We start from the raw sequence: 14882 nt of genomic DNA, 5'->3' as shown, positions 1-14882 counted from the left end.
GCAAATCCACGGGTTAGGGGGTGCAAATCCACGGGTTAGGGGGCGCAAATTACTTTCCTTGCCCCAGTTGCTGACAACCCACGCTACGCCACTGCTTCAGACAGTGGCATGTAGAGAAAGGTGCATGAAACCAGGAATTGAAGTCCAAATGGTGCTATAAGTTCTCCACTTCGGGCAGAAAAGGGTCTTCCATTGCCACTGTTTCCAGTGTCTCCTGTGCTTCCCAAGGAAGCAGAAGTCCACCGTCCTCCTGTAATTCTTCATCCATTTTGCAGACACCCACGTTTGAGCATTCCAGGAAACAAGGGTGGTGGGCAGGGGAAGCATTTCCCGTGCCATTTTATCAAGCAAAGGAGGGTTGCTTCAAATATGCTCTTGACAGCTGCAGCAGCCTAGCAAAACGGAAAGAGAAATCAAAAATTCTCTACTGCAGCGACTCTTTAACAATGAGTTGAGCTTATTATCTTTTAATGGAGCTTAGGGCAGAGCCTATCTCCAGGCAGGAGTTGTCTGCAGAATACAGGAACAGCTTGAGAATGTTGCCTTGACCCCCTCTCACAGAATCGCCATTATTCCTCAGGGAGAAGGAATGATGGTTAAAGCAGATAAATTCTGTAGTGTAGATACAGCCCCAAGGCCCATCAAGTCCAGCATTCTGTTCTCACAGTTGCCAGCCAGAAGCCTATAAGAAGTCCACAAGCAGGACCTGAGCACAACAGCACTCTCCCATAGATTCCCAGAAACCGCTACATCTGCTTTAGATATTCATGTCTGGTCCAACTACACCAACAGAGCTGGTCATTCACTGTAGAAATAGCTCAGGTAAATAAAGGAACATGCAATCCAAGAGAGCCAGCATGATGTAGTGGTTAAAGGGTGGAACTGAGACCTGGGAGACCAGAGTTCAATTCCCCATTCAGCCATGAAGCTCACTGGGTGACCTTGGGCCAGTCACTCAATCTCGGCCTAAGCTAACTCACAGGGTTGTTGTGAAGATAAAATGGGGAGAGCTGTATGTGCCACCTTCAGGTCTCTGAAGGGAAGCCCAAATGTAAATGCAATAAATGAAACAAATAAACGAACACAACAATGTTGTGAAGAATGCTGAGCTATAAAAGCTCTTAGATAATATGAAGTGCAGCCACTTGGGTTAGCAAAGTGTCTTGGACCAGCTCTGGAGCGGTTGATGTTTTTAGCAGCATTGGTAGAAATGTAAAGCTATTGTTTTGTAGCCTGGAAAAACACCACTTATCTGGTGCTGTCCAGTTTTCTGTTGCATCCAAGACCTTTGCTGTAAAATGTTCCAGATGGAGGGATGTCACTGAATAAATACTGCTGGTTCAACACACACACACACACACACACACACACACCTGTAGGTCCACATGCCACATTTGTACATCAGAGTCCTCTGAATCTCAGGAGCCGCTTGAGGTGCAGGGTTTAGGGTTTTGCAGCCAAAAAGGGCCAAGGAAAGCACGCAGAAAAATGCACACAGTTCCTTGGGCCTGAGCCAGGATACCCACAACCACATGGGAAATAATACCTTGCACTTCATAAAAGTCAATGGGAGAGTTACACTCAAGACACATCACTTCTGCGCTCTAATAAAGTCTCTTAAAAGTGCTTTTGGCTGGCTTATTTAAACAGCCATTTAGACAATATTTGGAGTTGGCATCAAACAGCTCAGTATCCGAGAAGATCTTTTAACAGTTTTAAAAATAGGAGCTTTTTGCCTCCGTTCTTCTGGTTCTGCTTTGTAACCAAGATTTGAATTTCAAAGGCCCTTAAGCGGCGTTGCCTTCCCCCCTACTGCTTATTGCAAAATATCTGCTGGTGAAGAAGCTTATGCTTTTCGTCACCAGGGCTGCTGACAGAAGTGCCATCTTTATAGACATAACACTTTTCAGGCCTTCAGAAGCACCCCGCTGCCACCCACATCAAACTGCATGTGAAAACCCAGTTAAGACCTGTCAGCATAAACGATCAGTTGGTGTTTCAAAGCACTAAGGGAATGGCAGACGGGGGGGGGGGAATACAGCAGAGTATTTTTTCTTTCTTTCGAAAAAGAAAATATATATGAAATGCAAACATTAAGACAGAGAGTGCTGTGGCACTCCTGTCAAAAAGCCTGTTAGACTTCTGCCCACACTTTGTAAAAACGTTTCCACTGTCCCCCTCCCTCTCCACCACCTCCTCTCTCTTTCCACATGCCAACCAACTCACCCAGTTCGTGCATCTGACAAGTTGGACTCTGGCCCACAAACATTTGTGGCACAATACATTTGTTCGTCTTTAAGGCAGACTTTCTCAACCTTGGGTCTGTGGGATAACCAGCCTCATATAACCAACATGCTTAAGTCTAATTAATGCATGAAGGGGTTAATGCCATGAAGTAAGCTGTCCTGCTAGGCTTAGCCAGGTCACTCGTCCTCACCTTGGGAGGAAGGTCATCAAGCCTATTGTTCTTTTCTCAGTCTACCTAAGAAGCTCAGCCTGTAAAGAGGTCTGAGCTGGTTGCTCCCAGCTCAGACTACATGGCTCTAACAAGCCTTTCTTGAGTTCCTATACCAATAGGAATTTTCACCCCTGTAACTAAGTCGTTTTACTGCCCATGCAACCTTTTCTGAATGCAATATGGAAAAGTACATGAATCTGACCTTGGGAAAGTTTGTAAGTAAACCATTTTAAACTTACCAAACATGTAGTCTTTTTCTTTGCTAATGGAAGAGTGAAGTTTTGGAAGTCACAAGAGCATTTTTAAAATGTCTAACAGCCTATGTTTCCACATTTTACTTTGCTACATATTTTGTGATTTTTAAATCCTTGCTGGGGTTCTCTCACCAAAGAATATTTGCCCCAAACCTGGATAAAACTAAGGCTGATAGTTGTCATTTTTTATGAGACTTCAAATCCAAGTGTTGTTGACAGACTGTGGGGTGTAACGGTAGAGGACCACGCTAGTAAGGTCCATACTGCTGCCATTTCTCATCATCGATTGCTCCCCTTGTCATTTGTTCAGTTAGTTACAGCAGCCCATTCAGCTCACGTACTTAGCACTGGAGCCTAAAATGGTGCTTTAAACGCGAACAAAATTGCAGTCCGTGGTTCATTCAGCTTGAGTTTATTTTATTCTGTCTCCTTTTTATAGGAACCTTCTAAATGTCTCCAAAGGTTTAGTCTTCACTGGGAGGGAGGTCTGAGCCTCCTAACATTCCCCGACACTGTAATCTTTTAGCAAAAGTGTTCTGCTTTTCTTCATACTTTCTTGCACTACTACTTGTCTCTCCTTGCACTGGCAGGAGACACAGGACGCTTCCTTTGATAAGCATCAGAGGCAGGGGCTGAAGGAGAAGATGAAAAAACTTTTGACTTTGCTGAGTTGAAAAAATTGCAGGTCGCCGCAGGTTAGTTAGCACTCAACTCTCTCACTCCACCACGAAAGAGTTTAGATTCCAGGACTTTTGGAAACAAGAAGCTGTCCCTTAGGGAACGCAGTTCAGGGCCGGCCAGCCCATGAGGCAGACTGAGACAGCTGCCTTGGGTGGTGGAAGCCCATGGGCCAGCACTCCCAGAGGCACCCTCATTCTGGTGCTGGAAAAGCAAGGAAAAGTGGTGGCCTCTGGCTGGATCCTACCAGTAAGTGAGGTTCCAGAGGAGGGGTGGGCAGTAAAAAAGGAAGGGCCGCCCCCATTGCAGAAAAAATGCAGTTTTAAAAAGTATACAGTTGTACCTTGGTTTTTGAACAGCTTAGTTCTCAAAACGTTTTGGCTCCCGAACGCCACAAACCTGAAAGTGACTGTTCCGGTTTGCAAACTATTTTTGGAAGCCAAACGTCCGACGGGGCTTCCGCGGCTTCCGGTTGGCTGCAGGAGCTTCCTGCAGCCAATCAGAAGCCGCGCCTTGGTTTCTGAATGTTTTAGAAGTCAAACGGACTTCCAGAACGGATTCCGTTCAACTTCCAAGGTACAACTGTATATGGCAAGCTTTCTGAGCAAGTTACTGGACCCAATTTGAGCCAGATTTCACAGGAAGTAAAAGTAGGACCCATCCACGACATGCTGTTGTCAGAGACAAAGAGCAAGAGCCCTCCTACTGCTTACTGATCACACAGCACAGCAGAAGCAAGATTTGAACAGGGGCTTTCCTGGTTCTCTGCTCACTCATTGCGATCATCAGTGCCCTTTACTTGAGCTTTGTGACAAGATGTCTCTAAATACATAGGCCCAAGATCCAAAGAAATGTGCCAGTAGTGTCTGTCCCGGGCTTCTATTTCTCAAAAATCAATTGCTCTGGCATGCTGCGTCAGGTTTCAAAATGGTTCATGTTGTAGCATTGGTGGGATGTCTGTTGCGAAAAAAAGAGAAAACAAACTTCAAGCACACACATAGCTCCTTTAATCCTAGCTGTGGTTTTTCAGCTGTAGGTTACAAACTGAAGAGGGTTGATTTGCCAAAGCCGGTTGGTTCAGCATCAAAGAAAACACTGTCCCATGCCATTTGACGCACATGAAGTTTGTACGATATGTTGTTGTTTAGTTGTTTAGTCATGTCCGACTCTTCGTGACCCCATGGACCAGAGCACGCCAGGCACTCTTGTCTTCCACTGCCTCCCGCAGTTTGGTCAAACTCATGCTGATAGCTTCGAGAACACTATCCAACCGTCTCATCCTCTGTCGTCCTCTTCTCCTTGTGCCCTCCATCTTTCCCAACATCAGGATCTTTTCCAGGGAGTCTTCTCTTCTCATGAGGTAGCCAAAGTATTGGAGCCTCAGCTTCACAATCTGTCCTTCCAGTGAGCACTCAGGGCTGATTTCCTTCAGAATGGATAGGTTTGATCTTCTTGCAGTCCATGGGACTCTCAAGAGTCTCCTCCAGCACCATAATTCAAAAGCATCAATTCTTCGGCAATCAGCCTTCTTTATGGTCCAGCTCTCACTTCCATACATCACTACTGGGAAAACCATAGCTTTTACTATACAGACCTTTGTCGGCAAGGTGATGTCTCTACTTTTTAAGATGCTTTGTACGTTTGTACGATAGCTTGTTACTATTGTAGAAGAGACACATTCCCACACTTCTGCGTGAGCTGAATGTGTCGGGAGCAGTATGCCTCTGAATACCAGTTGCTGAGATTCACAAGATGCTGTTGCATCTGCATGGCCACTGTGAGAACAGGATACTGAACTAAATGGGCCTTTGGGCTAATCCAGCAGGAATCTCCATCTGTCGTTCTGAACGATGAGCCAGGTTTGTGTGAACCTGCCAGGATGTATATGACAAGACATGATTGTAGCCCTAGTTGTTTGCAGATATATCCCTCCGCCCCCAATCTTTGCGGTAATTAGATGCTAATCGCATGCAAGGTCTTTTCGCCTCTATTGATGAATTAAGTGCTGTTATTTTACAACAAGGGATAGGCTGTGATTGACAGCCAAAGGACTCTGTAGCGACCAAAAATAGTTGGAGTTGGGCAATTAGAACTTATAAACAGCATCTCAGATGAATGGTGGATAATTTGATATGATTAAAGGCAAATTAGCCAAGCACAACAAGAGAATGATGAAGTGTATGGGGAGGATGTACACAGAATTCATGAATTGCTGCCATGAAAAAGTCCTTACAACAATTAAGGGATGAATGATACTTCTCAAAATTTGGTCACCGCGTGCCTGGCACAGAACTGCAGATTAGACAATGCAAGGATGCACCTTGATGTTCTAGTCTTTTGAAAATAAGTTTTGCAGGCATCATTATCACATTGAAATAAGCTCTCTGCTCCTTCAAAAATCTGGACCCATTTGTATATTTGGCCCCAAAATGAAATTTCCAATTACCAATACTTTCTTTAGAGCTCACATCATTTCATACAATTAAAGAAATTCCAGCCAGCCGATCATATTGATTGATATATTGGCTGAATTAACATTTGCATACAAGCTATTTTTGTTTGAAGCAAAAAGTAAACTTCATTTTTTAAAAGATGATGCGCACAAGTATCGTAGGAGGCATATTTTAGAAGAAGCACTTTGACCTGTGTGTGTGATGCCTCTTCCAAAATGGAGCTTGTCATCTGCAGTTTTTATAAGCATTTAAGTATATATATATATTTGTTTAAATCAACAGTAAGGTAAAGGGACCCCTGAACATTAGGTCCAGTCGTGACCGACTCTGGGGTTGCGGCACTCATCTCGCTTTACTGGCCAAGGGAGCTGGCATACAGCTTCCGGGTCATGTGGCCAGCATGAATAAGCCACTTCTGGCGAACCAGAGCAGTGCACGGAAACGCCGTTTACCTTCCCGCCAGAGTGGTACCTATTTATCTACTTGCACTTTGACGTGCTTTCAAACTGCTAGGTTGGCAGAAGCAGGGACCGAGCAACGGGAGCTCACCCCATCGTGGGGATTCGAACCACCAACCTTCTGATCGGCAAGTCCTAGGCTCTGTGGTTTAACCCACAGCGCCACCCGTGTCCCAACAAATCAACAGTAGTAGCATTATTTAAAAAAATATTTTCCTTTTCCTTTTCCTCAACGACACTTTTTTATTTAATCCTATACCCACATACTTAAGAGGAGTTACTTCTGAGCAAACATATATAACTGCTGTGAAGAACCTTTGGTCCTCCAGATGTTGTTGAACTATAACTCCCATCATCCTTGGCCATTGAACATGCTTGGGGGGCTGGTAGAAGTTGTAGTCCAGCAACATCTGGAGGGCCAAAGGTCCCTCACACCTGATGTATAGGACTGTTGAAATTGGAGACCTAATCATTATCCCCATATAACAGTTGGAGAGCAGTACATGAGAGACAACGGCTGCCCTAAGGACACCTAGCAAGTTCAAGGCTAAGTGTGATCATGTGTCCTACTCTACAGAGGTCAGTTCTCTATTTGAAGTGCTGTCAAGGGACAGCCCTCTCTTTCTGAAGGACTCCTCTGTTTCAAGGCCTTTCAGTCCTACAAGAAAGAACTGTAAGATGGGAGAGCAGGTGCCATGAAATTGCCCGTCAACATGTAGTATCTGGACTGAGCACACGTATAAACATTTACATAAGACTATATTAACAGATATGTCAAGAGTCACCAACTCTTTTGGCCCGACGGGTACATTGGAATTTTGAGAAAGGATTGTGGGTGCCAGTCACAAAATGGCAGCTGTAGGAGCATGCCATCATGGCTCAAGGTACGCTTTTGGGTTTCCCGTGGACAGCTGCTTAGCTAGTTGGTCCTTTGGCCTGATCCAGCAGGGTCCTTCTTACACTCTGCAGTGTATGAGCCTGTGCAAACAGTCTGTCACGATTGCAGATATTTGAGGGGATATTTACGGAGACCTTTCACAGGTGCCATAGGAGGTTCTGGCAGGCAAACTGATGCCCATGGGCACCATGTTGGTGACCCCAAGATAGGAGCTTGAATGTGACAGCAGAGTGAGTGTCAGATGTCAGATGGAATGGCATTTATCAGGAACTGCAAGAGAATAAGCATGTGTGTGCATGCTTGTGTGTACTTCTACATGGTACAAGCACACATACAGACACAATCTTGTGAGTCAGGTGTTGGGAGTGATTGGTGACTTTGCAGATCCAGCAGCAATATTGGCTGAGCTCTCCATCTTCTGATTTTGCAAAAACCTTGGCCTGTGTCCGAAACAAGGATATGAGGAGAAACCAGTTCTCATCAACTCAAGGTTTAGGGAAATTCTTGCTAAGGGATTTCAGCAGAACATCTGGGTGCTCAGACAAGTCCATGACCATATGTGGTTAAACGCTCTCCTGCTTCTAAGCTTTTTATCTTAGTATTGCAGCCGCATACACAGACACACAGCCGCACAAAAGAATTCCACAGTGACTGAGGAGAGGGGTAATGACAAAGTCATATTTCTTACAAAACTGCCAGGAGATGATCTTCTTCCACTGTGTTTTAGGAAATAACTGCAAGAACGGGGCATTTGCAAGGTTTCCATGGCAGCTGATTCCTGGTCTCGGAGCGAGGAGCTGTGACTAGAGATAATTAAAGCAAGAAAAATTGAGAATACAAAATACCTCTTTTTTAAAAATTTAATATCCTTCAGATCCCAGAACGTACTTGCCTTCTCATCCCCTATTTTGGACTCTTCTCCTGACTTCGGTGATGCTAAACCACAATCAGACTCTGCCTATCCATTTTCACCCAGGGATACACAGGCAGTCCCTGGAATCTACCATTTTGTTATCTTTGTTTTCAGATTTTTTTATTGGCAAATATAACCAGAAGAAAGGAAGGAAGGAACAAAAAACAAAAAAAAACAAAAAAATGCTGCTGACATTTGACAATAAAAACATTCAATCAGTTCCAATTTGAGTTGCATTGATTTGAGTCAAATAGTTTATTTTTGTTGTTGTATATATTTTAACAACCCCAAAGCTTGAGCGTCAGTAGCACAGACATTGTAAAGGTGTGGTAATCTGCTGTGGCAAAACCCCATTGAAGAAGATAACAGTTGTTACATAGACCTTGTTACATAGACCTTGTTGATGGTTACGAAGAGGCGTCCATGACAGTCCAATCTTCAGGGCCCCCAAAATGCAGGTCCCTCACTGTGTCACACACATATCAGGGCTTTGTCCAAGACAAAGTTGATCCAAACAATGTGTACATTAGGTGGCCATGTGTCCTGCTTTATAAGGGAGTGTCTGAAGGACAAGCAGAGGATTTTTCCTCTGAAAGATAAAGTCTCCTCAGAAAGGAGAGCAGGAAGGGCATTGAAGCTGCCTCAACATTAATAATAATAATAATAATAATAATAATAATAATAATAATAATAATTTATTATTTATACCCGCCCATCTGGCTGGGCTTCCCCAGCCACTCTGGGCGGCTTCCAAAAAAATATTAAAATACTTAATACATCAGACATTAAAAGATTCCCTAAACAGGGCTACCTTCAGATGTCTTCTAAAAGTCTGGTAGTTGTTGTTCTCTTTGACATCTGGTGGGAGGGCATTCCACAGGGTGGGCGCCACTACCTAGAAGGCCCTCTGCCTGGTTCCCTGTAACTTAGCTTCTCGCAGTGAGGGAACCGCCAGAAGGCCCTCGGCACTGGACCTCAGTGTCCGGGCAGAACGATAGAGGTGGAGACGTTCCTTCAGATATACTGGACCGAGGCCGTTTAGGGCTTTAAAGGTCAGCATTTATCCCTTGGGCAGCAGGCTGTGCAGGCATACAGGACAGCTGGCTACAGTCTTCCCCTCTATGGCAAGAGGTGTTATATTTCTATTTAATCACAGTAATTATTTCCAGTTGTGCACATATGCATCTGAATTAGCGTACGCAAAATATACACAAATCTGGGTCCTCTTTTTCTCTTTTTTGTCTTGGGCAGTGTGTTAGTGGTCACACTATCTATGCATAGGGCTACAGCAATAGGCTTTCTCCCAGTAATCAGTCAGCAAACGCATATCACCATGTAAATGGCTGGACCTTAACAGGATTCATTGCAACAGGGGAACTCCTAGCAGACTGTTCATGTGAGGAGGGGCTTTGAATAGATCTCCATTTTGCTTCCCTCCAGACTTCTACCAAGGGAAGCTTCAGACATCCTAAGTGGTACTAAGTTATTAAGGAATTGTTTATTAAATAGGCAGCGTGCATTCCATGTGCAATTTGCTTTGGATGATTTAAGACAATTTGTCAGCTCACATGACATCTAGCAGTCAGCAGAGATTAGAGTTGAAAGAGAAAGCATCCAGCAGCAGCAATGAATTACCAGGGGGTCACTGGAGCACTTTTACTTTCTCATCATTTATTAAAGCAACACATATAGAAAACCTTTTCTTTTTTTCCTGCAGGTAAGCTTAAGCTGTCTCCTGCACTGTCTTTCAGAAGCATCGCAAAAGGATGCGCTTCAGGCCACCAATAAGGAAAAGCAAGGTTGCAGTGAATGTGCTGGGTTCTGTTGCCTTACAAGCTGCAGGAAAAAAGATTTAGAGAATCTTATAATAATAATAATTATAATTTATTATTTATACCCCACCCATCTGGCTGGGTTTCCCCAGCCACTCTGGGCGGCTTCCAACAAAATATTAAAATACAATAATCTATTAAACATTAAAAGCTTCCCTAAACAGGAGTGTCTTCAGATGTCTTCTGAAAGTCTGGTAGTTGTTTTTCTCTTTGACATCTGGTGGGAGGGCGTTCCACAGGGCAGGTGCCACTACCGAGAAGGCCCTCTGCCTGGTTCCCTGTAACTTGGCTTCTTGCAGCGAGGGAACCGCCAGAAGGCCCTCAGCACTGGATCTTAGGAAGGGATCCTGAGGATCATGTAGTCTAACCCCCTCAATGTAGGATTATGCAGCTGTCCCATACAGGGATTGAACCTAGATAGATCATATTTGGAACTACTTACATTATGTATTTCCAGAGTCTCACCAAGCAAGCATGCAACATGGCTGCTTGTGCAGAAGTCAAAATCCCGAAAACCCCAAGTCTTTTCTTTCGTGTTTTGTTTACTGGCACGCAAGCTCCTAACATGGTTGGTGAAGAAATGTCTGGAAATACATAGGTATCTGATGAAGGCTTTAAAAGGAAGTTTCCAGTGTTCCACAGGGTAGGACTTTGTTACCATTTTTGTCACTCTCCCATGTTCCCTGGCTGGCCACCTTTATCACAATGTCCTTTCTTTCCTTTCTGTGATTCTCGTCTGGGCTAAATAAAAATGCATTGGAAGCCTGTAGCTCAAAGGCAGGATCAGTGGTGCAAATTAGAGACATGTGTAAAGTAATATAATTTACAGAATTTATATAAAACAGTTAATTCTGGTTTAGACTTCCAACAGCAACAACAACACATAATGCACACTGACCTGGTCATTCCACCCCCTGCCACTGCAGCTGATTTGATTTGCTAAAAGTCAACGGTGTGTATTGCCCGATTAATCCCACTTTCCCCCTCCCCGTGTTTCTTCCTACAGATGTACTCTTGTTACAGTTAATTGTTAGCGGCATATGCTGTATACTAATGAATGCAAGTCATTAAATGACATAACAGAAATGCAGTTATTCTGGATCACAATTGGCATGCTGTTTGTTAACTGACAGGTATGTTTTCACGTCCCCAGTTGTCATTCTTGGTTTTGTAAGAAACCTTGAAGCAAGCAGCTTCAAGAGAGACCCTCTTCTGCACAGGTCAGACCAAAATACATATTTTATAATTCTGTCATCTGCCGGATGCCATTCTGTTCAATCAGATCAGAGCTTAAACTGGGTTTGTACAGCAAGGGCTATTGCTTGCATTTTTACAGCAAAAGCTGTTCCTTTGCACATGTATGGCAGGAATTCTTGCTTCTACCTGCCCAGGAAGAGCTATTGCTCACAAAGGCGCAGTGGCCAATTAATGTTTTTTAAGGTGTAGCCAGGGCATTGGCTTTGGGTAATTTGGTTTGGGAGGGCTGAATCGTTCTGATGCCATTTTAGCGATTTTAAAATATGAAACAGTTTAGAAATGCTTTTAAATAAAACAAATGAATAAATATAACAAATCCAAGTACAGTGGTACCTCAGGTTACATACGCTTCAGGTTACAGACTCTGCTAACTCAGAAATCGTGCTTCAGGTTAAGAACTTTGCTTCAGGATAAGAACAGAAATCGTGCTCCGGCGGCGTGGCAGCAGCAGGAGGCCCCATTAGCTAAAGTAGTGCTTCAGGTTAAGAACAGTTTCAGGTTAAGTACGGCCCTCCGGAACAAATTAAGTACTTAACCTGAGGTACCACTGTAAAACTAGAGGATGAAGATAAATCAAATTCCATTTCTCTGGTGGTTGTTGCTGTGTACTACCGCCAAGGTGCGTGGTTATTTACACTTACAAGAAGACAAGTTCCTAAGCAGAGAGCTTACATTTGACCCAGGGAGGCAACAGAAGGAGGGAAGAGGGATGGCAGAGAAACCAGAGAAATATTTCAGTCAAGGATATTTGGGCTTTGTAGTAGGAGAGCAGAAAGTTGTGCTGCAGCCTTCACAGAAAGAAGGGTGGGGCTCAAGGAGGGATGTGAAGCACGAGAAGGAGGTGGCAGTGTATGTTGGTGTTCTGGAAGGCAGTTCCATCTGCCAAGTGCTAAAAACAACATTTTGTTTTAAAAGCAATCAAAAACAAGTGAGCCCTGCCACAAAATGCTGCAGCGTGTGGAGTGCTCCTGCTCGTTTGAAAGTTGTTCACAATTCTCAGGCAGACCGGCTATGACTTGCCAGCTGTTCTCTTCCTTGAGAGATGTGATGGCTAGCTTGAGAACAACCAGATTTTGCAGAAGTCTGCGCAGCTTTTTACTTAGCAAAGGCCGCACTGGATCCCTGACCTTTTGCCATGCTGGCTGGGGCATGATGGGTGTCCAATAGCATCTGGAGGACCATGTGTTCCCCAGCCCTGATTTTAAAAAAATGTATAGGCCACCTTTTATTGTAAAAATAACAAGTTGAATTATGAAATAAAACCACTGTAATCAAATAACAACAATATATACAATAAGATACCCAAAGTTCGGTAGAACTTGCAGGAAGGAGCCATGCTTGGGAATGCCTGTGTGAGCAGAACACTTGCACAGTAAACTCAAAGCAGCCCAAATCTCATCTGCTAATTTAATTCTCCATGGTGCATTGCAGTTAAGACTCTAACAAATGTGAATTATCTCTCACAGTTCAAAAGGCTCCATTTTCTTTAAGAGTTAAGTGTTTCACTAAATTTATGTATATGTACTCAGAAATAAGTTCCACTGTATTCAGTGGCTTTGAACACCATAAAATGTTAACTCTCAACTACTACCAGAAGTCCAACATGTAATTAATATCCCACCTACTTTCCTTCTATATTGGAACTCAAGGAAGCATACCTAGCAGCCCCAGGCAATATTCTGTCTAGCCATTGAGGATTAGACCCAGACACATTTAGCTATAGCAAGGCTGCTGCATTATGGAAACCCAGCCAGATGGGGAGGGTATAAATAAATTATTATTATTATTATGCTGCACCTTCAGCCTATGCAGTGGTACCTCAGGTTACATACACTTCAGGTTACATACGCTTCAGGTTACAGACTCCACTAACCCAGAAATATTACCTCGGGTTAAGAACTTTGCTTCAGGATGAGAACAGAAATCGTGTTTTAGCGGCGCAGCGGCAGCAGGAGGCCCCATTAGCTAAAGTGGTGCTTCAGGTTAAGAACAGTTTCAGGTTAAGAACGGACCTCCAGAACGAATTAAGTACTTAACCTGAGGTAACACTGTATTAGACATCCTTTCCTTCTTGTGTGTGTGCATGCTATCATAGACAAATCCCCCCCCCCATTTTTGCATCTTAGGGTTCCCAGGCAAATGCACAAGTGACCAGAGATGGACAATATATACTGTAATTAAGAGTTATTTTCGTGGTTGCTAAGGGTTCTTTGGTGGGGATGTGACAGTAGTAACAAATTAAGTACTTAACCCGAGGTACCACTGTATAGCCCTGCAATCAACATAGGCAACATTGTCAAATAAACACTGTTGTATAACACCTACAAAAAAACCTGTTACATCCTAAATAAACTATCCATAAACTGTCACATTGTCTCTCTTCCATCTTGTCTCTGTTCCAGATTTGAGAGAAGGAGGTCTTCTCCGTAGGACTGGCCATGACCAGCTCCTAAGCGTTCCTCCTCACACAACAATCCCATGTTGCAGCCATGACACTTGAATTTGCTTATTTAGCTTTTCCCCTCCCTGTTTTTTTCTCTCCCTTTGTATTGGGTCCATGAAATTGTTTAAAAGCTTGAACCACCTTGAGTGCATTGGCAGAAATCTGTGCTATAAATGTATAAATAAAGGGGGGGGGGAGTTGAAATAAAATGTAACTGAATGCCAACTATTGAAGCCTGAATATCAAATGCTCAGAGGATATATCTGGAGAATATTCAAGATCTGAGCTACATCCTAGGCACAGCAATAGTTATTTCCTGGTGTACCTAAAACAGCAGGAGGAAGCAGGGGGAACACAGTGTCCTTCAGAGCCCTTTTCTACTGTCTGGCTTTTAAAGCTTTCAACGCTGGTTGGTATGGGTGACAGACCATCTGGGTCCATAAATATCTGCTTGAATTCTGTCCATGAACCATTTGTCAAGGACCATCGAACTCCCTCTCTGTGTGTGAGTTTTATACCCAGTGGGATGAAGAGAGGCAGAACTGGTGAATTAAGTTTGGTATGACTCAATGAAACACGGATTTGGACCCCCACCCTTGTCCCAGCTGCCTCTTTTTCTTTGAAATGGCCTCATGCTTCTCTGAGAAAGCAAGAAAAAGCACATTCTGAGAAGAAGGGTCTGTGATGTTCTGGCGGGGGAGGGCAGGAGAGATCTGTGATGTTTAGCAATCTGTTCCAATTGTTGTGACTCCATGTTCTATAATAGTTAAACAGAACTGTGTTGTGCATGTTTACTTGGATCATGTGAGTAAGAAATGGTGATGATGATGAATATTTCCCAAAGTGTTCAACGGGGCTCACTTTTAGACAAGGGAAGATAGCAGGGGTGGGGTTTTGGCTTTGTAAGTCAGATCATTCTCAGGATCAGCCTCGCAGGCCAAATCGGAGGTGCCCGTGGCCTCCCACCTGTCAGTCACCTGATGCCACATCACATGACGTCTTCAGGAAGGTGTTTGCATCAGAATATTGACCAGTGCTTTCCATGGAATCCTGCCAAACTGAGCAGAATTTAACCCCTGCCCATCAGGTGATGAGCCCTCCACTGGAAGGAGTCCTCTATTTAAAGGACTGTCCAGCCTGAGCCTGGTTTAAAGAAAAAGACTGAGAATAAGAGAATGTAGCGGCTGTAGCTCATCAAGTTAGCATCTGAAGATTAGACTAAGCAGGTCATCTGCTGA

At 43.8% G+C, this 14882-nt stretch overlaps 1 protein-coding gene across 1 annotated transcript in view; it reads left to right on the top strand.

Annotated features, from left to right (window-relative positions):
• KCNB1 (potassium voltage-gated channel subfamily B member 1) overlaps nt 1-14882 on the top strand; it is a 183698-nt gene that overhangs the window by 48920 nt on the left and 119896 nt on the right. The window lies entirely within an intron of this gene.

The sequence above is a fragment of the Podarcis raffonei genome, chromosome 6 (genome assembly GCF_027172205.1).
Source record: "Podarcis raffonei isolate rPodRaf1 chromosome 6, rPodRaf1.pri, whole genome shotgun sequence".
Classification (NCBI taxonomy): domain Eukaryota; kingdom Metazoa; phylum Chordata; class Lepidosauria; order Squamata; family Lacertidae; genus Podarcis; species Podarcis raffonei.
This window is presented reverse-complemented; position numbering and strand designations above follow the sequence as displayed.